At 41.0% G+C, this 27,713-nt stretch overlaps 1 long non-coding RNA gene across 1 annotated transcript; it reads right to left on the minus strand.

The window, feature by feature from the left end:
* Positions 1 to 19,817: 19,817 nt before the first annotated feature.
* Positions 19,818 to 22,361, minus strand: LOC139468908 (uncharacterized). The gene is made up of 3 exons (XR_011653701.1): positions 22,207 to 22,361; positions 21,615 to 21,850; positions 19,818 to 20,508 (listed from the first exon to the last, which is right to left on the minus strand). It is a non-coding gene; the product is annotated as an uncharacterized lncRNA (long non-coding RNA).
* Between the last annotated feature and the right edge of the window lie 5,352 nt (positions 22,362 to 27,713).

The following is a 27,713-nucleotide window of genomic DNA, read 5'->3' on the forward strand; positions in this document are numbered from 1 at the left end:
CCATCTCTTCATCTTATTTATTCAATTCCTCTGTGGTTCTTTGCAGACTCGCGTTCGCCCATACTTCAACCATGTTGATTTTAGTTTATTCATTGTACATAGCGACAACCATAGGCCCAGATTACATGAAGACACACAAAATATATTTGCATGGTATTGGATGGAACGCACACAAGACAGTTATAAATAAAGGTCTTACGTATATGATAACACTGGATTTACAAGTGGCAGGATCAGGGACACTTGAACGTGTAGAAATCAATATGACAGTCCCTTTAAATACCCATGACGACCGATCCGCTCTAGGTTGGGTATGGCCTGCCTTTTATGGTATCGTTCTGGGTGCAATACGAAGGTTGTATTTGCGTCACGACTAATTATATACAACATCCTAGTACCTCTGTTGAGCTAACCTGATTGTGTCCTCACAATGGCCATTGGTGTTTCCCCACAGCAAAGTGTGATATTGATATCGGGATTTGTCAGAAATAATATATAACAGCGGGTTAGCATCAGCCGAAGTGGAACCAGACACTCAACAACATTGGATTGTAACATTACAGAAATTAACACTGTGTTGATCAGGTGGGCTATATACATCTTAGTTTAACAATGACGTCATGTTGCTGTGCGCATTGTAAACATTATATGTGTTGTGAATAACCACTGAACACTGATTGGCAACCGTCTCATTTTGATACTAAAAGAATATTTATTAGAAAGAAAATAATACCATCAACCTCAATTTCTTTTTAAACAATTACGCAGGGTAATAACCAACTTTGTTTATGTTTTATCAAGTACAAGTAATACGTTTTTGTTTGTTTGTTTGTTTGTTGTTTAACGCCGCACTCGGCAATATTCCAGCTTTATGACGGCCATACAAGTAGTACATACATAGGTGTAATTGTTATTGCGAATAATATAAGCTAACTACATTATTATAGTTTAGACTAGAGCCAAGATAAACTAACACCCGTGAAAGTTACCTAAAAGGGTTCAGGATGGGCTATTTCTTGTAAACTACAACAGGATATTAAGCCCTTGAGAACTTTTCGCTCATAGAGGTAAGCTATTCGTCTCAGCCTAATTCAGGAAAAGGGTGCAGGTGTACTTATGGATTTACATAGAAATATAGGGGTCCGCCTTCACCAGCGTGATAAGCGTATATGTATCCGGCTCACGAGAGCATCGTGCGTGGACATTATAAGGTGATCCCTGTAAATAACAACTACTCCGTTTGATTTAATTTCTATCATGAAATGTATCACAAGACACGTGTAAGATTGAAAACGTGTATTTGCAGAAAAGTTAAATTAATATTGTTAAATATTTGAAGTTTGATCACAGCTGTGTAAAAGCCGTCTGGCTGTAAATATACATACACATATACATCCACCACTGACCAGGATTACAAGTATTTGATGTAAACATCAACAGGTATCCTGTCTTCTTCGCTTCGAGCTGAGTGGGCTGTTTATGACCAATCAGACCGCGTGGCGTTGGTGCTATGTACAAGGAAGTGAAGGATCTCGGTGGATAGCTATCCAGTGAGAGGGATAGTGCGTCCAGATCAGTTTGTTGGGGTGAAACGTCAATCTTACTGAAAATATTGATCAAACGTCCTTGTGAGGCAACGAGAAAGAGATTATAATATATCATAACTCCTGCACTTGTGTTTTGTTCACCAACAAAGCTAATAAAGTTATAACGTGAAAACGTGCTCACAACTTACAGGCAGCAACAGACATGTTACAATATGTAATCATTGATATGAAGAGATAGTAACAAAAACTACCCACTCCACATCTCCCTAACAATAGATCAGGTGGTATCAGCACAGCTGTTTGAGGTCAGGGATATTTCGTAGAACACCTTAACGATTGCGCTAAGGTAACTTTCAGTTTGACTGCTTCATTTCTAAGAAAATGCTCAGCTCAGAAAAAGAAACCACTTACTAGGGCGCAACGAAACAACTTTGTGTTTGCGGGTGTACGTGCTAGCTTTGTTTGGGACCCCGCTAGACAGGGTGGGATGGGGTTGGGGTTGGGGGGGGGGGGGGGGGCTGTTCTACACTTTGGGCTACTTCGTATTTGAATCTTTTCGAATAGTACTACTTTTGTTTTCGTGCATTACGGGTGGGTGAACCATGTCACTTTATAACGCAATCTATGCCAGTGACGTCAGGCTATTGTGCGGATAAATAACGTCAGTTACGCTAACACTGTGTATATTTCACGTGATTTGACGTCATTCAGTTTTCATAACGTAATAACAAGGACGTTTTCAGAATTGCCCGCAACATTGTAAAAGTGCATCTCAAATATAGTATGTTTTGTTCCTTGTGTATAAGAGCTGCAAGCCCCTCACCAAAGACTAGAGATTAACATCTCGGGACAGATAATCCGTAAAACCTTGTGCCTTGTTGCTAAGTAACCTGCTAGCAACGAAGAATTACAGATTATCTCCATAACGCTATATCCGCGATTACAGGTACACCTGAAATAAATCCTGTGGAATGACGTTTAAAATTTGTGTCCTGACATCGATCATCACTCGAATAGACCTGTGAAGATCCGAGAAGAGAATAGGTCTTCAGCAACCCATGCTTGCCGCAAGAGGCGACTATACTTGTCATCAGAGGTGACTAACGGGATCGGGTGGTCAGGCTCGCTGACTTGGTTGATGCATGTCATCGTATCCCAAATGCCTAGATCGATGCTAATGATTTCACCACTGGATTGTCTGGTCCAGACTCGATTATTTACAGACCGCCGTCATGTAGCTGGAATATTGCTGAGTGAGGCGTTAAACAACAAACGAGTTCCCCTGTAATGAGATGGGGAGTGAATAGTTCTGGCATCTGACGAGCGATATTTGTATTACACAGGAGCGATTTTAGTATTTTATTTAGTACTTGTCGCTTTTAACTTTTTTTAACGTCCTTGGTTTAACAGAATAATACTTTAAATACATTAAAAGTTGACACGAATTAATTTCATACCATACAGCGCCGACTTTAAGAATTCACCACAAAGTTTACAATCATGTCACAATACCCTATGACGTAATTTGTTAAATTTTGATGCAAGGTGCACTGGCAACACAATGCCAAAAAACGTCAGCCTAGCAACACGGTTGCTGGGCTCAACCATCATGTTTAGCTCCTCCTAGTGATCTCTATACGCAATGTCATTGAATAAGCCCAGGAATGTTGAGAGTTTTCATGTTGGTTAGTGAAAATAGTTCCCACAGTACATAAGCACGCGCTTTGGTATTAAACACTGTGTAATACCAGTTCAATGTTATTAAACAGTATTACCTTCAACGGCCGTGTAGTAAAACAATAATAATCTATAACGTGTTATAGAACATGTATACGCCATCGTAGTAGGCAACATAACCGTGTCTCGAAGGTTTCGCCAAAGTAGTGATTACAAACGTAGACGACCTGGGACCTCCCCAATCCTTAAGCTGACATGTGGCATATATACTGCAAGAAGCGGCGGTAAACCACATTCACTCCAATATCCAATTCTATTGGCACATGTTTTAAAAACTGTAATCCGAAGTTGTGACTAATTGATAAAAATGTGATATTCTGTGATGAGAGAGGGCGTAGGCCCGCCCAATGACCACGTGGTCCAATGTTAGCCCTGGTGTTTATAACATGTTATATTTGCATACGTTCCCTAGCCAGACCCCGGTGTTTGATCATCTATATCTGGAGCCGTCATCTTCCAACAATACCAAATAAGCTTCTAAGTTATAAAACCAGTGATGTTCAGTACACAGAACACTATGCAAACAATTTTAACTTAAAGAAACATGCGGTGGTGCAATTTTCTGCACACGGTCGGTGTATGTCAAGCAGAATTCTTTCTTATGTATATGTCATCGCCATTACTGCCTTTTCCGGGAAACTAATCGAGGGAGATCACGTTAACCAGGTCGGTACATACAATGAAAGCAATTTCGGAGAAATCAACCTAAGCTCTTCAAAAACAACACCACGTGACCGACCATAATTTGACCACGTGACTGGTGATTTCTGAAATAATTGCGCAGTTGTTTCAATTTTTTACCTTTCAAACATACATAATCAAAATAATCACATATTCTTGAAACGATTCTTTTCAATACCAGCTGGTACATAAATGGCAGGGCAAAAGGAAGTAACACGTGAAGATTGGATTTGATCAAAACTGTACACACGTTTTCAAAACGTTACTAGGCTGAAAACAGTCGCTGACACACTGAAACTTAAGATCCAAGCCACTACTATGATACCCGCGTGAAATATAAATACAATTTTGTTTTTCATTTTTAGCCACCACCAAACAAAATACTTTGGTTTGCTAACGTATCGCCATGGTTAACAGGAACAACAATTACAGTGAATTTAATTATTAGTACGGAAGATATGTATTAAGTTGCTGGTCAAGAGAACCCTTCTCTCAATATCCTGTTATGAGTGGAACTACTGCATACGAGGATTTCATAAGAGAGAGAGAGAGAGAGAGAGAGAGAGAGAGAGAGAGAGAGAGAGAGAGTGTCCACGTTGCTCGCTGTCGGGACACAGTGACAAACAGTTCTCAGTGAGTGAGTGAGTGTCCACGTTGCCCGTTGTCGGGACACGGTGACAAACAGTTCTCAGTCAGTGAGTGAGTGTCCACGTTGCACGTTGTCGGGGCACGGTGACAAACAGTTCTCAGTCAGTGAGTGAATGTCCACGTTGCACGTTGTCCCACAGTGACAAACAGTTCTCAAATCCTCAATTCAGTATTGAACGTGATGCAATGTATTCGACGTATTGCGTGCTTAAGGCATGACACAAACACCGCCTGGATGGTTTATACCCGTGGTAAATGCCATATTCTATAAATTTGAACTTTTCAAACTGGACTTAAATGACATACACCACAACTTTGAACTTTTAAAAATGGACGTTTCAGAGCATTAAAATTGAAATTATAAATGTGAAACATGACATTAACTTTTGTCGCTATAACTTCTCGTCCATGTGAAATAACCATCGCTTTACCGCTCCAGTCAATTCCCTGCGTACAAGGTCACATGCAGTTCCTGGCTGACAGGTTTGTTTCGAAGAACCTTGAAACCATATATGGTCATGATAATTGTCAAGGACATGTCCGTTCGACGAAATTATTGACTTCAGCCATTGTAATTATGATAATTATGACATCAGCCTGTGATATGACGTACAGACACTCCAATGCACGTCCATCGCGATTCAGGGGTGTGTTTGTATACGTACGGTAACGAGATATTTCAATATTTAAATTGCATGACGTCAAGTTTGAGGATACAAAAGGTTGATGGAATATCAAGACCCGACATCAGAAGCCCGCCTATGTAAACAGTTATTGTTACATAGCTGGGCAACGCTGTGCTGGTGTATGTTGTCTTGTGTCGCTTGTCACTCAAGTACAACCTTATTGATCATGGAAAAGTTTGAATATGTATAAATATTACGTCAGACTTATATTGGGTCCGTCTCCCCGCTGCTACAGCGGTGTCTAGCCGGGAGAGCCACATTTCAGAAATGGCTATTGCCGGTAAAGCCACATTTTCAGCTGAGTGCATTTCGCCTATTCTAGCGGGTAATCAATTAATCCGATTACCGATACCTTTATATGAGTGTCCCACATTTAAATTACTAAGCGCGGTACTCCCAGACTGAGGGAGGCGACCAGTTCCTACACCGTGTTAGTGACGACATCATCATCTTCACAACAGACAAGAACATTGAACATTTGTGTACTGCAGACATTGTATTTTGTGATGGTACATCTTATGCCTGTCCCAAGTTGTTTGATCAGATTTATTGTTTACATGCTGAGGTGTTTGGCCATATGTTTCCATTAGTTTACTGTTTGTTGTCCAATCGAACAAAAGTTATGTCAACATGTTTCAGTACCTATGCGATTTTGCTAGTAGAGGAGGTCTAGAGTTTGCCCCACTTACAATTCAGTTGGACTTTGAACGTGCAGCTCACAATGCCGTGACTGAGGTATTTCCTGGGACATTAGTTAGAGGGTGTTTCTTTCACTTCACCCAATGCATCTGGAGGAGGGTGCAGAAAGAAGGTCTGGTGTTGGACTATAAGGAAGATGAGGAGGTGAATAAGCTGGTGACAAGAGCTGCTGCCCTCCCTCTAGTACCTCGTGACAAAGTGGATGATGTGTGGCTTGATGCCATTGCTGACTCTCCTGCTGGCCCTAAAGTGACTGCCTTCATGGACTACGTGACAACCTGTTGGGTTCAAGGGGGGGCCTTCATGCCAGAGATTTGGAACCATTTCGAAAACCAAGGCCACCGTACCAACAATCACCTGGAAGGGTTGCACAACAAGATAAAGAAACTTGCCAAGAAGTGCCCCCCGAACATCTACGAGGTAGTGAAGCTATTTCAGCGAGAGCAGTCACTCAAAGAGGTTGCAGTCCTGAGACTCTCACACCAGTGATCAGAACCTTCACGAAGAAAGAAGTACAAGGCAATCGATGCACGTATTGCGTCCCTCAAGATCCAGCTCCTGAACCCACACCTGAGTGAGATGGAATTTGCTGACCACGTGGGCGACCTCCTTCATCTGCATTATGATATTCATATGCTATTCATATTCATCAATGTAAAGTTTTGATGAATATGTTATCCTTGTTGAATAGAAAATGAGAAAACAAGACTTGTTTTGTTATATACGGTAACCTGTTAGAATCACAAAGCATGTTTTGACTGCATAACCGCGAGAGCCACATTATACAATCACGCAACCATAACCATTGCCGCGAGAGCCACATCAATTTGGGCTATCTATTTTCGAAATGTGGCTTTGCCGGCCTGTAACCGCTACAGCTGTACGGACGTATTTGTGGAGACTGTGTACCGAGCGGTACGGGGGTTGACATCGCTTTAAAATCTAAAAAGGGACGCATCAAACTCATCGTGATCCTGTTACAACTAATGTATCTTTACGACATGTTTTAATATGACATTGCAAAATAATTCAATCAAATTTAATATTGATAGAAAACAACTGTTCGATTGAGCTGATGTCAGCTGGTGTTATGTCCCGTGATTTCCATTGGCTCGGAAAAAGCGTGCCTCTCAGAAATCCACGTGCAGCCTGAGTTGCTCGTGACGGGGTATAAGATATTTATTGCCACGATGAGAATATTATTCCTCTCCAAGGCGGAATACACAGTGTTATATCAAGTTCACGTGAACCAATCAGATCTCTCCATTCTGACATGGAGTTACAATAATGCATAATGGGCATATACGCTGATCGACAGGAAGGTCATTATATCGTTCGAAAGCTTAATGGTGCCACTCTGGTAGCATAATTGTATCTATTTTTAAATCGAAATTTCTCATTATTTCAATTATTTTCTTGAAATTTTGATATTTTTCTCGTTACTTTGATTTTTTTAATCTCATTGTTTTGATTTTTCACTCGTTACTTCGAGTGTTTTGTCGATCATTTTCTCGTTATTTCAATTATTTTCTCGAAATTTCGATTTTTTTTCCGTTACTTCGATCTTTATTTCAAAAACTCAAAATTTCGAGTCTTAAGGAGAAATAGTAGCAAAATAATAGAAGTAACGTGAAAATAATTTTAATAACAAGAAAATAATCGAAGTAACGAGTAACATTCGAAATTTCGAGTTTTATAAATAAACTTGAGATAACGAAAAAATAGTCGAAGTAACGCGAAAATAATCGAAATTTCGAGTTTTTGTAAGAACGAGAAAGTAATCGAAATAACGAGTGAAAAAATTCGAAATTTCGAGTTTTCAAATAATTTGAAATTAGGAGAAAAGAATCGAGGTAACGGAAAGAAAAATCGAAATTTCGAGAAAATATTTGACATAACGAGAATATAATCAAAGTAACGAGAGAGAAACCTAGATATTTCAAGTTTTTTAAATAAACTAGAAGTAACGAGAGAAAAACTAGAAGTATCGAGAAAATAATTGAGATAAGGAGGAATTTCGATTTTATAAAACTAAAATTTGAGTACCAAAGTGGCCATCCAATACATTGTGTCGCCTCTTACGACCAGCAAGTGTTGCTCGGGACCTATTCTAACCTGGAATCCCCTCGAGTGCGACCGTAGTAGAAATAGTAACTGTTTATAAGTAGAATAAGTAGAAGTTGGTGTGGTACTTTTTGTATCTCTGTCAGTATTAGTCTTTGGAATTATTAAGTAGAAACTAATAGTCGTAGAAACTATTACTCACAGAAACTAATAGTCGTAGACACTATTGCTCACAGAATGGAATGGTCGTAGAAACTATTACTCACAGAAACTAATAGTCGTGGAAGCTATTACTCACAGAAACTAATGGTAGTAGAAACTATTGCTCACAGAAACTAATGGTCGTTGAAACTATTACTCACAGAAACTAATGGTCGTAGAAACTATAACTCACAGAAACTAATAGTCGTAGAAACTATTGCTCACAGAAACTAATGGTCGTAGAAACTATTACTCACAGACACTAATAGTCGTAGAAGCTATAATTACTCACAGAAACTAAAGTCGTAGACACTATAACTCACAGAAACTAACGGTCGTAGAAAATATTACTCACAGAAACTAAGAGTTGTAGAAACTATTACAGAAACTAAACGTCGTATAAGCTATTACTCACAGAAACTAATGGTCGTAGAAACTATTACTCACAGAAAGTGTAAGTCGTGAAAATTGTTAATCGTAGAAACTAATCTATTCGCTGTGGTAGGCGTGTCAGCTGTGGTAGTCATACAGGTTGTTTGGTGTCAGTGTTAGTTGTTCTGAATGATATACAGATAATAATAACAAGATAATGATGCATATTACAACACATATTCATGAGGAATTACGCTTATACCACGACTGGCTGGAAATCAATGTCTGCGCGCCGTGTGTATGCTGCAAGCGTGACGCAAGGCCCAAATCGAAGTTGCCAGACATTTTAATTTAATTCATTTTAATCGATACACAATACTATCTCCTCGGAGACGTTAGCTTCACGACTTGCCACAGGTCGGTCGGCCATGTGTGATGTCAACCATATTCGGTTGGTGCAAAACTGACAGATTGACAGCCCGGTAAGATGCAAAGTGGTAAGATGCACTGGTGTACAGGAGCATATATGAAAGGAAATTCACAAAATAAGTACACAAAAATATATGTACTGAACTAAAAAGGAACATCGAACTTGTTATTTTAATCAAATTTATATAAATTTTATATTATTGTACTGATGATGTAGTGAGTGAGTGAGTATGGTTTTACGCCGCTTTTAGCAATATTCCTGCAATATCACGACGGGGGACACCAGAAATGGGCTTCACACATTGTACCCTTTTCGGGAATCGAACCCGGATCTTCGGGTGAAATATTCCACAACATCCACTGCCTTGTGAGTAGATACCAACAGAAATCAGTCACTGAAACATCCGTAGGACGATGTGGCTAACGTTACTTTAGAAGTGGTATCACAACTGAAAGTCACATTATCAAAGTCGTATTTGGCCACCGTCTGCATCAGTCAGACCTCTGCATCGGCGTCTCAAGGACGTCACTAATGTCTGGATTTCATGTTCTGGAATGTTATTCCATTCTGCAAGCAAGACAGTTTCAAGGTTCGGGGTGTTCTAAGGCTGGTTCTGACGTCGTCTAACACGTCTGTCCAAAGAGTCCCACAATTGTTTAATTGGAATCATGTCCGGACTTTTGTCCGCCCTAGGCATGCCATCCACGTGGTTAGCCGGCAGGGAGTCTCGTGTGATGCGTCAGGGTGACTTGTGGCGTTGTCATGCTGAAACGTCATGTTGGAGTCGAGGTAAGGGACGACATGCTGAGCAAGAATTTCGTCCCTTTTGCGCATCGCATTCAGTTATCCACGAATGGGAACAAGGGCTGTACGATGACAGTGTGCCACTCCAGCCACAGATCCTGCTCCTCCAAAACGATCTCGCTCAGCAACACAAAGGTGCACGTGTGGCCTCGTCGTCTAAGGCGCCGCCATTCAATGTGCAGAGTTGCGTCCCTTTAGAACGCCAGAAACCTAACATTGTGGGTTCGAATCCCGGTTCGCCCCGATTATGTTTCTAGGTTTGTCAGCACCATACCCGTGCTTGTGGGTTTCACCGAAGTATAGTAAACGTCTGAGACCTGCATCACTTTGGGCTTTCCTCTCACATTAAGCTGACACGCCGCGATGTAACTGTAATAACGTTAAAAGCGGCGTTAAAACCAACTCACTCACTCACTATCACAGAAAAAATATATAGTTCAGTTAAGTCATTTTAAACATTCTTTTTTAGTGCAGTATATATATGGTCGATATGCTCAACATGATACAGTGTGTCTACATGATATACATATGAATATCATTAATACATCCACATGTTTCCAATACATAGTCTTCAGATTGTTTAAGTCATTTACATTCAATATTATTAGAAACGAGATCTGAAAGTAACAAAGACAAAATTAATTTCAGAATGGTTTTCACATAGTATGCGCTTAAGCATGCAACACGTGTCTTTTTCGGATAGTTATGTAAACGATATTCATATTCATATCCGGTCTCGACGAAGTTTATGAGATTTGCTGTCAGTGAAGTGAATCATCGTTGCTATTTATAGAAATAGGTGTTTCCCCGCAAGACTGAACGTGTCGTGCGGGTAGACAAGGAAGAAGCAGTTGATACGTGTTTCAAGGAAAAGACTGTCTTTGCGTGTGTATTCTGGGAAGTGTTTCGCTTATCATATATTATCGGTCGATTTTTGTGATATCAAATTGTCAACCTTTGATATACAATGATAACGGTGCATTATTCAGATATTGTTAGTGTCAGGGCCAGACTGGATTATTTACAGACCGCCGTCATATAGCTGGAATATTGCTGAGTGCGGCGGGATCTGGTTGTCAGGCTCGCTGACTTGGTTCATACATGTCATCGTATCCCGATTGCGTAGATCGAAGCACATGATGTGACTCTCTAGATTGTCTGGTCCAGACTTGATTATTCACAGCCCGCCGTAATATAGATGTAATATTGCTGAGTGCGGCAAACAAACAAACAAACAAACAAAACGTATTAACAGGGGTATGTCGATCTTTCTGAAAGTGGACAAAAATATAACAATCGTGTATTTGCAAATCATTAAGAAGACTTTCACTTTCATTGTTTGGCCCTCAATGAACTCACACAAAGTGAAAGTAAATTCTTATATTTTTTTAATTGCCACTATTTTATACATCGAGGCTCTGGGGTGTATTAAAAAACATTTAATTCACACATAGTTCATCAAAAGGAGTGGTTACATGAGCGATGAGCTCAACATGCTCTACGGGAACATCTCTTTTGTAGTTTGGTTATTACAAATAGTGAGTGAGTGAGTGAGTTAGCCGCTTTGAACATTATTCCACTTATATCACGGCAGGCCCGAAGTGATGCATGTCTCAGACATGTACCACTTTGGTAAAACCCACGAGCCCGGGTATGAAAACTATTCGGGGTGAACCAGGATTTGAACTCCAAATCATAGATATCTGGCATGCCTAAACGACGCAACTCTGCAATTGCGGCGCCTTAAACGACTCGGTTGGTTGATTGGTTTGTTGTTTAACACCGCACTCAGCAATATTCCAGCTATATGACGGCGGTCTGTAAAGAATCGAGTCTGGGCCTGACAATCCAGTGATTGACATTATGAGCATCGATCCACGCAATTAGGATACGATGACATGCATCAACCAAGTCAGCGAGCCTGACCACCCGATCCCGTTAGTCGCCTTTTACGACAAGCATAGTCGCCTTTTACGGCAAGCATGGGTTGCTGAAGACCTATTCTACCACGGAATCTTCACGGGTCTTAAACAACACCGACTCATGTGCCCCCGGTTATAACAAATAAATCCAAATAATATCATCACTCGAAAAAAATTGTTCCTTAAGAACAGTGCCAGGAAGTCATTCACAGTGACAGTGCGTCGTAACACATTTACATTTCATACAGGACGTCAAAATGGCGGACACGAAAAACGTGACGGGAGAGATTTTCGAAGTTGTTCATGAACCTGTGGCGATTACAAGTGTTAGTCATCATTCATCAATTTGCAGATCATTGAAAGATGATTATACAAATGTGTCAAAGAGATGCTAATATATATTTAACGTTTGCTGTAGACTGTCACTTTTCAGTCTAGACACGGGTCAAGTTCATGATTTGAATAACTTTGGAAGTATATTAAATTTCTTCGTTTTGTTCACTATCACCAGCATGGGTCGAAGCGTGGATATTTTTCAACGGGCATTCTCTGACTTATCCCAGTGTATGCTCGCTAAGTTCAAGATTAAAGGGTCCAAATGATCAGAAACAACGCTTTTGTTTTGATTAGTGCTGGGGAATTCCCAGGGGTTTCCCCAGAAATGTGGACGTAGTCCGTTTGTTACGTCATTTCAAGAATACAGTCTCGTGGTTTGTTTGATTGATGTTTAACGCCACACTCAGCAATATTCCAGCTCTATGACGGCGGTCTGTAAATAATCGAGTCTGGACCAGACATTCAGTGATTAATATCATGAGCAACGATCCACGTAATTGGGATCGATGACATGCATCAACCAAGTCAGCGAGTCTGACCACCTGATCGTGTTAGTCGCCTCTTACGACAAGCATAGACGGCTTTTACGGCAAGCATGGGTTGCTGAAGATCTATTCTACCCCGGATCTCCGAGGGTCCAGTCTCGTGGTGGTGACTCAGCATAACACCATTGCCACAGGCTAATTTGCATATCACGTGACCGGACTTTTCACTTCTTTGTTTGTTTTTACTAATTCTGAAATCAGAACAGAACCTAATATTGTTTTGCATAATTATATAGATATGTTATTACAACTGCGACAGTGAGGTGCATAAAAATATGTCTTTATACCTCAAAGTGATCGTATCGCTAGCTCCCCGTTGGCAATCGATGACAGCACGTGGAGCCGTACAACCGATGTAAACAAAAGATAACTACGCAAATGGAAATAGTTTTTAACGTTTAAGGTATTTTTTCTCCATTAAAGTTAACCATTCTATGATATATGTTTATCAAGATGTGTAAACTTGTCAAAATGAAACATATTAAAAACATATGCAATATCTTGAATGGACTGTGTAATATGTGACGAATCGTCACGCGGCGCTGGGCTGTGGCAGAGGTACTATGCTGGCCGCATGGAACTCTGGGTAGGATAGTGGTGAACGAACGTCAGTTTCGAGGTCATGTTACCATAGACAGGGCTCCTGTCTACTTTGCTAAATCGCGCTAAGCTTGCGTCGCCTACCAACAGTGGAACCAATTTAATGGAAAAGTCGTATATCGCGTAAACTTCAAATTAATAAAATATATTTCTTTTTAGTTGTAGTTTCACTAATGCAATAACAGGGTTATATTTAAGCTTCCACTTGAGATATCGCTTGGGTGAGATCAAGCGCAGTCTTTAAGAGGCTTCAATAAAATTGCATCACAATGCTTTGCAAACTGATGCGACGCCATCGGAGACCATGACATCACTAATATTTTTTCAGATGAAGCTGGTTACCTGTACCTTCTGCACTAAAGGCACTGAGAAAGTTGGATGAATGATTTTGGATGATTAGAATCTAACCCTTGTGTCTCTCTGATATCAAATATATCAACACTCAATCTCATTAAAATCATATCTTAGTTCTCGCTACCGGGCTAAACAAAGATCTTGCGGGTCATGTCAGAACGACCTTCCATCTGACCAATCAGAGCATCACGTGTAACCTCGGGAAAAAACACACAGGGTATTCCGAACCACAGTTATGGGTTTTATGTCACACATTAATTCATTAATTAAATGCATGTCAAAATCGAATCGTAGTCGACAGTTTCAAACTCGTGTCGTAAAGCTCGATTAAGCTACCTTCTGATTGGCCATTGTCGCCTTCTTGTTAGCCATTCCATTGGTCGGTCAAAGTTCGCGAAAGGTCGGTCTGAATTACCCGTATGTCCCCAGATCTGATTTTAATGAGATTGATCAACCCTCGTCGAAACAACCTCCTCGACAGGCCTGGTATCTTTAAACTTTTATCAGCTCGTGTTGACAGATTTGATAGGCAATGACACTGGGGTCAGATTATAAGAAAGTTCTTATCTCTGTTCTTACCTCTGCCCACTGGCAGATAACTGGCACAACGCGAACACGACCATGAGCTAAGACGAGCCTGACGCTTACATGCCAAAGAGGTGCACACTTCAATGAACAGTATATCGACTCACAAAACTCAATCTTAAGGAGGTCACACAAAAAAGATAGGATCGTCCTCTACCTTTTTGTACCAACCAAACAACATGGGTATTAATCTGACGTAGGGGAATCCCCTAACGGTGTGATAAAACCCCAGCCAATCACAGTCGACCACTCGCATCTATTTTGCCAGTCCATATTGTCAACAGATCAGAATTCTACATGCCACAAGAGGTGCACGCTTCAATGAACAGTATATCGACTCACAAAACTCAATCTTAAGGAGGTCACACAAAAAAAGATAGGATCGCCCTCTACCTTTTTTGTACTAACAATGTACCTGGGTATTATTCTTACGTAGGGGAATCCCCTAACGGTGTGATAAAACTCCAGCCAATCACAGTCGACTACTCGCATCTATTTTGCCAGTCCATATTGTCAACAGATCAGAATTCTACAATCAGAAACGGAGAAGATAAAATTCATTAAAGTTAATTTTCATATGTAGGGCAGTAAAAGTCTATACGTGTGCAGGAAATTACTAATTAAAGCGTGAATTATTAGTAGTTGTATTCAGTTCGTGCGGAATGACAGCGGGTCATGAAAAGAATGATGTCGATGGTCGTCCACTCGCACACCTTGCGATCGAAGTATATGTTTGTAGAGGTCATTGTGCCTGTGTAGAGTTTTACGTATAACAAATAACGAGAAGTACACAAGTCATTCCTCGTGAATCTACGAGAGACGTATATGAGCAGGATACAATGTACGAACATTAATGCATGTTTTGTCAAGGCAAACAATGCTGGGCGGTGTGTCTCTCCAGCATAAATCAATCCACAAGTAGTATATTTAAAGCGACAGATGACGTTTGTAGTTTCACATGATAGGTCTTCAAAAGGTTAACGTCAGCTGTCAAGTTAGATTTGAATTGAGGATCGGTTATCAAAATACAAGTTTTGCACTGTGTGGTGCCACGTGATGTTTGTTTGTTTGTTGTTTATCGCTGCACCCAGCAGAATTAAACAACTATATGACGGCGATCTGTAAATAATCGAGTCTGGACCAGATAATCCAGTGATTGACATCATGAGCATTGATTCACGCGATTAGGATACAATGACATGCGTCAACAAAGTCAGCGAGCCTGACCACCCGATCCCGTCAGTCGCCTCTGAAGACAAGTATAGTCGCCTCTTACGGCAAGCATGGGTTGCTGAAGACCTATTCTATCCCTATATGTTCCATGCTGTTTCTGAAAATTCTTTATAATGAAGAATGTGTAACTTTCTAATCATGTACATCACGTGACAAATGTTAATATCCAATCAGCATTGTACTGTGGGCCTGGAAGTATTGTACTCCGGGGCGGTGCCACACGAAGATGTATTGCTTAGGGATGGGTTCCGAGGTCAAACGTTTTCACTGTCGTGGCCCAAACAAATTTGTTCTGTTTTGTCCGCTCAGCATTGTTACTAAATACGAAATAAGCCCCTTTAAATCTGACGCACAAAACTGTTCGCTGTGAAACACACCCACGCATACTTCATGCTCAACAAACCCGGTGCTCGGGAGAAGGCGTATCTGGGTATATGTATATTAAAAGGTTTATTTTCTTAAACAGATTTCTTAAACGCTTTTCGTCATTAATAAGCAGTAGAATCTCTGTGTATACTTGTACATAACAGGCGTAATTCAAAATTGACATATCCTTTGTAGTTTCAACAAAATCAATAAATACGCTGTCGTGTCACTGGATTTTCTAAGACTTGTATGGTTTGGTCACAGGCCACCGTGCCATGGCAGGAGTACTGCCTGTTGCATTAGGCAACACACCCTTACTTTTTGAGTGAGTGGCAGGTGTTACCGGTAGGGCAGGGCATGCTAACCTTTTTTACGAACTGATTTTCAGTTATCCATTCATCTCATTTTTACTGCTATTTTACCTTCTATGCTCTATGAAATCTGTTTCGACAGATGATCGACATTCTCGGGTGTTGATTTTTGATATAAACTGTATTGCCAGCTGTACACATTTAGCGGGATGCAATGCTAATAACGACATTCATATTTAACAGTTCTGAGACGATATACATCAGGGATAGTTGGTTGGTTGGTTTGTTGTTTAACGCCGCACTCAGCAATATTCCAGCTATATGACGGCGGTCTGTAAATAATGATGTCCGGCCAGACAATCCAGAGATTTATGTCATGAGCATCAATTCACGCAATTTGGATACGATGACATGCACCAACCAAGTCAGCGAGCCTGACCACCCGATCCCGTTAGTCGCCTCTTACGACAAGCATAGTCGCAAACATGGGTTGCTGCATCTTCCCGAGGGAAGAGAGTTAACTTACTATAAAAGTCTAGTTTCCACGATTGCCGAACTAGACTTGAATTCCTGGGCTCGATCGTAGCGCCACCAGTGGTTATTATGAGTTATGGCCCTTCAAAGCCTCTCATATGGTTGGTTTGTTGTTTAACGCCGCACTCAGCAATATTCCAGCTATATGACGGCGGTCTGTAAATAATCGAGTCTGGACCAGACAATCCAGTGATTGATATCATGAGCATCGATCCACGCAATTGGGATCGATGACATGCATCAACCAAGTCAGCGAGCCTGACCACCCGATCCCGTTAGTCGCCTTTTACGACAAGCATAGTCACCTTGGGTTGCTGAAGACCTATCCTACGCCGGATCTTCACGGGTCCCTCTCCTATGGATCAATCCGATTCCATCACTTGCATTTGTTTCAAACAAACTGGCGGCGCCCAGTCAAAACGATGTGATCGATAATAAAGATCTATATTGTGCTAAAACGGATTTTACATCGCGAAGTGCATTAAATCACGCAAGCAGATTGATTAAAAACATGAAAAGGTTTGGAAAATATCTGTTGACAACTAGTTGCCGGTGAACATGCTTTGCAAATCCTGCAATCGACCGAAATCTGCACGACAGTTTAGAAGCGGATTTCGATTTCATTGCGCGATTTTGATTGGACTATGCATAGACTCGTTAGCCCAGCCAAAATGTAACTCCATAATACCAGCCTAGTTCGGCAAGGGTGGAAACTGGACTTTTAAAGTCAGTTAACTCACTTGCCTCGGGAAGATGGTAACCCTTTGTGAAACAATGTTTGAATTTGTCCCCAATCAGTCAGCCAAAGACAGGCCTGATAGGTGACATCTGATTGCTGACCTCTGACAGCTGACCTCTGACCGCTGACATCTGATAGCTGACATCTGATAGCTGATCTCTGATAGCTGACCTCTGACAACTGACCTCTGACAGCTGACCTCTGATAGCTGACATCTGATAGCTGACCTCTGACAACTGACCTCTGACAACTGACCTCTGACAGCTGACCTCTGATAGCTGACATCTGAAAGCTGACATCTGATACCTGACATCTAATAGCTGACCTCTGATAGCTGACAACCTATGGCTGACTTCTAATGGCTGACCTCTGATGGCTGACTTATGATGGCTCACCACTGGTAGCTGACCTCTGACAGCAGACATCAGGTGACTGACGTCTGATAGTTGAACACTGGTGGCTAACACATAGAACTCCCGAAACGGCGACGACGATGTTAACTCTCTTGCCTCGGGAAGATGGGATTGCTGAAGACCTGTTCTACCCCGGATCTTCAAGGGGTTCATTGGGGATAGATTGCAATGATTTCATATTAATGCCCTACTGCCTTCGCTAAGAAGGAACTGATTTGATTAAATTTGGGCTATAACGGTGATTCCGTGCCAAAGCTATGTATTTGTATTTGTTTTAAGAAATGACGTCGATTTATGCGACAGTCTGAAGTCAACTACATGTGTATCGCAATTACCTGATATGCTCATACGCCTCTAGCTAGTGTTTATTTCCTTATATACAGCTGTTTCAGTATACAATGCGTGTTACTGTGTAAAAGGCAAGTCTTCTGGGAATCCGGACATTAATTTTAAGGAAATGTGTCACGCGACTTCAATGACGGCAACATATTACGCCGCGACGTTGGCCTAGAGACTGTCTGCTACATCTGTTTCACGCGGATCAAATTCCAGATCAAATTTACTTTTCGTTTAATGTGACTGGTGGTTATAGAGACATGTGACAGTGTGATTCATTCATTCTTACGCAACGTACTCACCCTGGAAATCCAAACTTTAATTTCGCAATAAGTTGTCTATACTACTAAAAAAATCCCCCTAAATTTCTATGTATCTATAACACATGGTATGGTTTCGAAAAGGGGTCACGTGACCAGCCCCTGATGCATTATGGGCGGAAATTACGTTTGAAATATCGGATGGGGCGAGGTAGTCAGATATGTCAAACATATGTCAATATAGTCAAATATAAATTTTATTTAGAGGTAGTTAAACATATGCCATTACATTATATAATGGAAATGTTCTTTTTTTTAATTTTAATATGAGTATGTCACTTAGTAATCATAAACAAATGTGTTTCGTCGGAAAATGTATCCATGATAATATTTAATTGATATTTTGTATGGAAATATACAGTTACATGTGATTGATTTGTTTCCCGGTGTTTGCATGTTGTTTCCTGTCGCGAACATCGCGGTTATCCTGGGCTACAGCGATGGGCCCTTCATATGAAAGCTGATTGTGAATGGTGTTTGCTTGGTTGGTTGGTTTGTTGTTTAACGCCGCACTCAGCAATACACCAGCTATATGACGGCGGTCTGTAAATAATCGAGTCTGGGCCAGACAATCCAGTGATTGATATCATGAGCATCGATCCACGCAATTGGGATCAATGACATGCTTAAACCAAGCAATGGTGTTTGCAATGCTTAGAGGCAGATGTCTCTATCTACTCTAATAAATCTGTTTCTAAACGACTACAATCTCTTGTTTAAAAAACTATACTTTTGCTCAATCAGAACTGACAAATTTTGTTTCTAATATCACCTGGAACTGATAATGCCGGCATTCGGCATAAGGTGGCAAAAACAAGGACTGGTCGGCTCGGAGTCAGTATGCTGTGTCTGATCTGGGTATTCGTGTTAAAACTGATATCTCCGTGGGTCAGCGCGAAAACAAAAAAATCGGCATTAGTCAGGACTAGCACACACACACACACACACACACACACACACACTGCTATGGCAGACAGAAGCCTCCCTGCACGTTCATCACTGTAGACCTTTATGGAGCTGACCACAAGGAAGTTCTATGTCGCATCAAGGTTCTAGATCAAGGGGGGTCACGGTTCAGTGTACTATCGCTACATCATCATGTTAGTCGAAGTGTGAATTACATCTGTACTGTTTTTCTACTGTCTGATGTATATCAAGCTTGATATCCGATATATCCAGTGGTTGGTATTTATGATCGGCAACGCCTAACATTGCCTGTACAAGGTAGACTATGAAAAAGTGTTTTCAATGTTCTTCAAGGATGTATGTTGTCACGGAACGTTGCTCCAATGATCAGGGGTGTCATTTAACAAGAATAAAGTAATAATGAAAACGTGGTAATATGAAGAGGAAGAAGAAGAAAATTGTTTTATTTACGTGTCACCCGGCGTTGTATACAATAATATTTCAATTTGGTAAAATACAGTCAGATATATATAAAAAGAATAACGCCATCCGGCCTATAAAGGCCTATGAGACACAGTTACACGTGTTACATATGTTTACAGGTTTATTATCAACAAATAATTATACCAACATATGACAAGGGACAAAATAAGCACAATCTGCGCTGACAAAGATGACTGATTAATTACATCAGGGCAAATACACAAGCGGCCTAGCTAAGCAGCTGTATTACAGTAATGAAACGAGTGTCGCTAAAACAACACTTTGACAAGATAATGACATGATGCTTACACCGCCAATTGAGTCGGCTCCGACCAATAAACACCCGAGTTAATTAACTCAACACTAATGAGTGAATAACCTCGACAAGGTTAAATAACGGTAAATTAAACGCACATGGCTTATCCCTAAAATTAGACACTTGGACAATAAACTAAACGAGAACGTCTGAATATCAAACTAGTCTATTCTTTTAATGATTTAATGGTATAGCTAAACCACCCGATTATATAGCTGGAGGCCGGGTGATGGCGATATGTAATCCATTTGCAGAGTGTATGCTTTCGATCCTCTGGATGACAAAGCAGTTCTGGGAGTAGCTGCAACCAGTGGCGTTTCCACGAAAGGCCTTCGTATTCCTGGAAGAATTAAGGATGACATATGGTCACATTTATAGCTCACAATCGGCACGATTTTAAAATCCTAATAAGTATTACCCTTCCCCTGAAGGCCCAAAACGTTAATATATTCGACATCACCTCTCAAAGTACCTTGAATCCAAACATAACTGCTGAGCATAAACACTACGGTAGTGTATTAATCTTTTTGACATTTTAGTCTGCCGTCAGAGCATGTATAGTTGTTAGAATTTGTCTTTGCACAAAAAGAAATCATATGTATATGTAGTTTGATTTTAGATCCTGCTATGACCGCTGCCCTCGGCGTATTCTGATAAATCTTGTGATAACGCAATTTCGACATCTGTTTTGAAATCAGTTGATTGCGAAACTCAGCCAATGTGAATATGACGCAAACAACGGTTTTAACAGGGCGGGCCGATTTTTATATTGCTTTTTGTTGTACTTTTCTTGTACAAAAACGTTTTTATATCCATGTGCTAATGTAAAATATCATGTTGTGTCACAAAGTTATAAATGCCAGTATTGTTTAACACAGTCAGTTGTTTGACATACGATGAATAATTCCTCTCTAGCGACACCAGTGGTTACCAAACCCCAACTAAACAAAAGATTCGCGCTAATGTGATGCTTATTTTGGATGTCAACGTTCACAGATCTTCTCTAAATCATGGTTTTGTCTGTTTCTTTGTTTGTTGTTTTACGCCGCATTCACCTGTAGTTATATACCTTGTAACACTCAGACCGATATAACGTCCACCCTGCAAAACAAACAGACATGTGCAGCAGTGAAATCTTTGTTTGTTTGTTTGTTGTTTAACGCCGCACTCAGCAATATTCCAGCTATATGACGGCGGTCTGTAAATAATCAAGTCTTGACCAGACAAGCCAGTGATTGACATCATGAGCATCGATCTACGTAATACGATTACATACATCAACCAAGTCAGCGAGCCTGACCACCCGATTTCGTTAGTCGCCTCTTACGACACATATTGTCGCCTTTTACAGCAAGAATGGGTTGCTAGAGACACATTCCTGTTATTGAACCATAAACCAATCGATCCCGTTAGTCGCCTCTTGCGTGTAACGTCGTGTCTCCTCACCTGTCCGGCTTTGTTCAAACTCGAGTCTGGACCAGACAATCCAGTGATTGATATCATGAGCAAGCATGGGTTTGTGAAGACCTGTTCTAACCGGATGTTCACGTGTCGACGGTTTACATCAAGCGTCACTGGTTTACCACCCAATGTTTGGCTACCCAGCCTGCACAGCTGAGTGGGTAGCTGACGACAAATTCTAACCCGGATCTTCACAGGACGAACCACTATATTACGAGGGCCTGTAACAAATCGAGTAAATATCATCACCATAACTGCAACTAGCAAATGCAACATATTGCTTCAAGTCAATGAGGCCTTGTTTTTTTAGAAAGTTGCTCTCAAATGTATCACAATTAGTGTTGGAAGATCTAAGAGATGTTTGGCTAAACAACAAATTCATCTACGGGTCCACAACTTTAGTTTTTGTCTCACGTGTGCTACCGAGTCTAAACTCTCCAAGGTCCATTGCGTGGTCACTTATATATCCTCAGCTTCATCAGCTTGAGTTATCTCGGTCCATCCCTTGTTGACAACCCCGTGTACCTTTAAACTACTGATCAGGGTATAATCTCGAATATTAATGAATGTTTAACACCTGGTTGGCCAATGTTCCGTTGATTCAAGGGATAGTGCTGAAGCCCTGACCAGCACGTACACTGTAGACATACACCTGGTTATTATTGCCTTATTCTTCCCCGCCCTGAAGGCGGGGAAGTATACGGGAAACGTTAATTTTGTAGCATGTATGTCGACATGTTGGTTTATTTGAAATTTCAAGCCACGCATTTACGGAAACAAAACCTACAAATCATGTGCGTGGAATGTTGATGCTATTCTTTTCCAGCAATAAGAGATACTTCAAAATCGTCTTTATGTAGTTAATTGATGCATCTGACCGTTTCTGGTCATTAGCTGACATTTTTAAACCATTCATGTGTAATCCGATGTCCTTTTTACCTCAAGGACTAATTTTCTGATTTTCACGGTGTATACAAAAGAAGAACTGTACTCCGGAGATCGTAAATAACAGCAAAATATAAAATATGTTCTGAATATGCTTATTCATGAACAACGACGACATCTCAATTTAAATGTAATATGGCTGAATTCCACATTCTACATACCACACTTTTGATTGTTTGGATGCTCATGTTCACTTGAAATATCTAGAATAGTTATATTCCGTATTTTGAATTAACCCAGTTTTTTTTAATCAGTGCAACGCACAAAGCCACATGTGAAACCTTTGGGATCAAAGTCAAAGCAAATCGGAGAAGTGTCGGCGAATTTGCATCAAGGCTGTAGCCTTTTTCAACCGTTTAATGGAATTCAATGTACAGCCGAAGCTCTGGTCACTCATATATTTTGTGTCCCATGGCTCAAATCTATTTGCGTCTGTACTGTGTTCCACTGACCTCGATAATCTGTTGAATGAAGGCACAGCTCTCTACAGTCACATAGTTAACACCGAAGGCTATGAGGGATATGTAGGTCATAATCAGCTCCCAGCAGCCACTGCCCTAAGCGATATTGTCTACATAACAGATTTTTATAGCCCCGTCACAGGTGTCACAAATATAGAAGCAGGGAAAACAAATTTCACAGAATCATTTCAACAAGCAATAATGATATCCCCGTCACTTTTGGTATCTTTTAATGATGTCTCCATTGCAATTACGGATTTTGATTCGTATGCTTTATTTGACTCTCATCAGCGGAATGGTTTGGATCAGATTGATCCAAATGGACTAGCGGTTTTACTTCTGTTTAGTAGTATGGATGAATTGTTATGTTACAGCTTAACAGTATATCAGGCGACTATGATTGTCGTAAGAGGCGACAAACGGGATCTGGTGGTCAGACTTTGGTTGATGCATGTCATCGTATCCCAATTGCGTGGATCGATGCTCATGATGTTAATCACTGGATTGTTTGTTCCAGATTCGATTATTTACAGACCGCCGTCATATAGCTGTAATATTGCTGAGTGCGGCGTTAAACAAGAAACCAACCAACCAACCAACCATAGCAAATATGAAACGTCAGTGCAAGAGAATAACCAGTCTTGAGCATGATTATCAGCCGAAACAGATTCCATTTGGCTTAAAGGGCAAAAGAGCTGTGAAAATATGTGAATGGCACAATGAAAATCCGTGATGACACCAGGAGTTCGCGAAAAGGGTAAGCATAAGCGTGTCCTGCTTTACCGGTAACAAAGTAAGATCTTATGGATAACACAAGCCTGTGACGCCATGAAGAGGAAAAGCGGTCTACTCTACAATTCCGACTTTATAATAAGCATGTGTTTATGAATCATTATCTAATAGTGATGATACCAGGTGTTTGCAAAAAAATGCGAAACGTACATTGCCTAACTGTGGCACCTGTCACAAACACATGCAAAGGCAAGTCAGTTGTTCACCTGAAAACAAACATATGGTACAAGTGAAAATAGCCAGGTTTTGACAAAAAACATTGCTTGGAATATACATACGATGGCTACATTCATGACAAAGGTGAACACTAGAATTTGACTTGCTTTTGCATTTGTTTGTGATGGGTGCCTTTGTAGGGGCAGGATACCTGGTATTATCACTGTTTAATAGTGAGTCATAAACACATGAATATGCTAAACTTACAGTCGGGATCGTTCAAGAGACTCAACGTTTAGAAGAGATTTCATAGGATTATAGGATACGGATTGTCGCATTTATGCCCATTATAGTGTCTTCCACATTGCAGGAAGTAGCTTGTTACGCGGAACACATCCTGAACAGCGACGGATACAGCGGTAGTTGAATGGCCCAGCTGAGCCTGCTGTCATCTGACTCGGAGGTCACACGTGACAACACGATGAAGTAACGGGAACGTCTCCGGGGTAGAACTACCGGGTGCACAGAGTGCCACCTAGTCTATCTCCCAGACCCTATAAAATAAATTAAAGGAGCCCAAATCAAGTCTAGATTGCCTCAGCTCTAGCTTGAAATTTAGGATTGTTCTGGGTTCCATTTGAATTTTATTTTGTTTGTTTTGTAGAATCTGATATATATTTTTGAATTAGATAACTTTATTTCTGGGATTTAGTGTGACTAAGTGTGACTAAATGTCACCAGGCCGACCTGTGAAGAAACAGTAGCACATGAGGCCGTTGTTGTGGCAAGAGTATTGTATGTCCCGGAATCTGTCATATCAATAGAAACATATGAAGACAAAAATTAAAGTTCAAATACATGTACTACCACTTACAATTTGACAGTGACATGTGAGGTGTTGACTGCGGACCGACAGTTGTGGAGGTACCTAACTAGCTTCGTTGTTTCGCGATACATGTGATAGGAGCTGTGGGGTAGGCTAAAGGGCTGGGACGGGTAACTCGGGTACCCGGGTCGGGTGGGTACTGAGTAGGACTCGTCCCAGCCATAGTAGGCTAGTGGTTAAAGTCAGCTGGTCACGCCAAAGACCTGGATTCGAATATTTTGAGCACAGCAGGATAGGTGAGGAGACACTACGTTACATGTAACAGGCGACTAACGGTATCGATTGGTTTATGGGAATAACAGGACAAGCTCTTCAGCAACTCATGCTTGCCGCAAAAGGTGGCTATGTTTGCCGTAAAAGGTGACTATGTTTGCCGTAAAAGGTGACTATGTTTGCCGTAAAAGGTGGCTATGTTTGCCGTAAATGGTGACTATGTTTGCCGTAAAAGGTGACTATGTTTGCCGTAAAAGGCGACTAACGGGATCGGGCGGTCAGGCTCGCGGACTTTGGTTGGTGTATGTAATCGTGTCCAAATTACGTGGATCGATGCTTTTGATGTCAGTCACTGAACTGTCTTGTCTAGATTCGAATATTTACAGACGCCGTCATATTGCTGGAATATTGCCGAGTGCGGCGTTAAACAACAAACAAGTTGTGGAGATATATAACGATATAGATTTGTTGTTTCGTGATATATGTAAAAAAGCCGCAGTGGGGTAAGGTAGTGGTTGAAGCCAGCTCGTCACGCCGCAGACCCGGTTTCCATTATTTCGAACACCATGTTACATGTGCTTCTGTGTGGACTTGACCGGAGCCCTAGAAACTCTCCGGAGTTAAGCTGCAAAACGCGACCACCCATCCAATTGCTTTCCGCGACCAAAGTTGTTTAACTTGGCCTGATTTGTCACCTGTACACAGGGCCGTACGGAAGCCTTTTAGGGTCATTTGTTACTTTATTTTTTTTCTTCTTGAAATTTAAAAAAGACTAACTTAAAATCTCAAGATGTTATGTTTAAATTTTAAGATGCTAAGTTGAAATTTCAAGATAATAAGCTGAAATTTCAAGATAATAAGCTGAAATTTTAAGAATATAACTTGAAATTTCAACTCAGTATCATGAAATTTCAAGAATAAAAGAAAAACAAAACAATTGGCCCTAAAAGGCTTCCGTAGGACCACGTGCCACTAAGCATGGTTCCTCCATTGTTGGTTGTCTCGACGAACAGCACGACCCCTGACAGCTGCAGCTCGCGCACATTTCCTATTTCAACCCCGTTGTCGGGGTAGCGGCTCTATTTGCTTTAAGTACTACTCTTCATATAAAAGCAAGTACGATAAATCAAAGTCAATTTGCGAATAATTAATACACGCACATAACAGAACTGATAAATGAATTCTATGTAAATTGGCAACGCGAACTGTCCACTAGAACTACGGGAGCCTATTGGCAAGTGTGTATTGCTCGTGTAGCGGGCATAAAATTTCCGAGTCCCGTGATGGGATTCGAACCACGGACCTTCTGATCAGAGGTCGGACGCCTTGTCCACATGACCAAAGAGGTTAACCCCGTCAGCAAGCTGACAAGGTAAGGATGTCATCTGTAGGATGACTCCACGCCCTGCTACACTCGGAACAAGCTTTTTTAAGGTATTACTACACCAAGATAGACGACAAATAAAGCGTGTACGCTGAACCGTGAGTTAGTATGGTTTTATGGTTAGCAATATTCCAGGAATATCACGGCGGTGGACACCAGAAATGGGCTTCACACATTGTACCGGGAACCAGTGACTCTAATATACACAGGTTTCATTGCATGATAATTAGATGACTTTAAAGGAAGGTAACGGTGAGAAGTGGGGAGAATATACAAATAGAACACCGCAATTCAAATATGCATCAAAATGACAATAAGTCTATATTTGGTGGACACAATGTCTACCACGTGTTGTACATAAAGGGGAGACAATTTTGGAAATGTAACTGGAAGAACTGCTGCTTCTGTTTCTAGGACAATTGCTCGTGGAACTATTCGATTCTAGTTTGCTTGTTCCGGGGGCGGTCGGGTAGCCGAAGACCCGGGTTCGATTCACGACATGGGTACAATATTTGAAGCCCATTTCCGTGATATTGCTGGAATATTGCTAAAAGCGGCGTAAAACCATACTCACTCACTCACAGGTTGCCGAACCAAGGAACAGCTGCTGTATATTTGCTGCATTGATCGTTAACTTTTCACGCCAGATTATTGACAATAGGATTTATTTCAAGTGTTTCAAATGCTTCTTAAAATACCCGAGCGCTCTCTCGACATGGGTCACCAAGAAGAGACTTCCGACATTGTATCAACATAAGGATGACGCACGAAACGGGTTCACTCCCTCGTACCTATCCTACAAAACCCGTGAAGATCCGGGGTAGAACAGGTCTTCAGCAACCCACGCTTGTCGTAGATGGCGACTATGCTTGTCGTAAGAGGCGACTGACGGGATCGGGTGGTCAGGCTCGCTGACATGGTTGATGTATGTATCGTGTCACAATTACGTGGATCGATGCTCATGATGTCAATCACTGGAATGTCTGGGCCAGATTCGATTATTTACAGACCGCCGTCATATAGCTGGAATATTGCTGAGTGCTGCGTTAAACAACAAACTTTGAGCCCGACCCAAAACACAGCTATTTGAGGGCATGTGCATTCACTCATTGCACTTTCGCGTGATGATGTGTATCGGTTACATCATGTTCAACCCTTCAGTCTCAGGCAGCTTCCACGTATTACAAGTATCGCCCTGTCAAAACCACCGCTTGTTGACCACTACAACAACAAAAAACAGCAATCCA

Source organism: Haliotis cracherodii, unplaced genomic scaffold (genome assembly GCF_022045235.1).
Source record: "Haliotis cracherodii isolate W230 unplaced genomic scaffold, xgHalCrac1.p SCAF_2, whole genome shotgun sequence".
NCBI lineage: Eukaryota > Metazoa > Mollusca > Gastropoda > Lepetellida > Haliotidae > Haliotis > Haliotis cracherodii.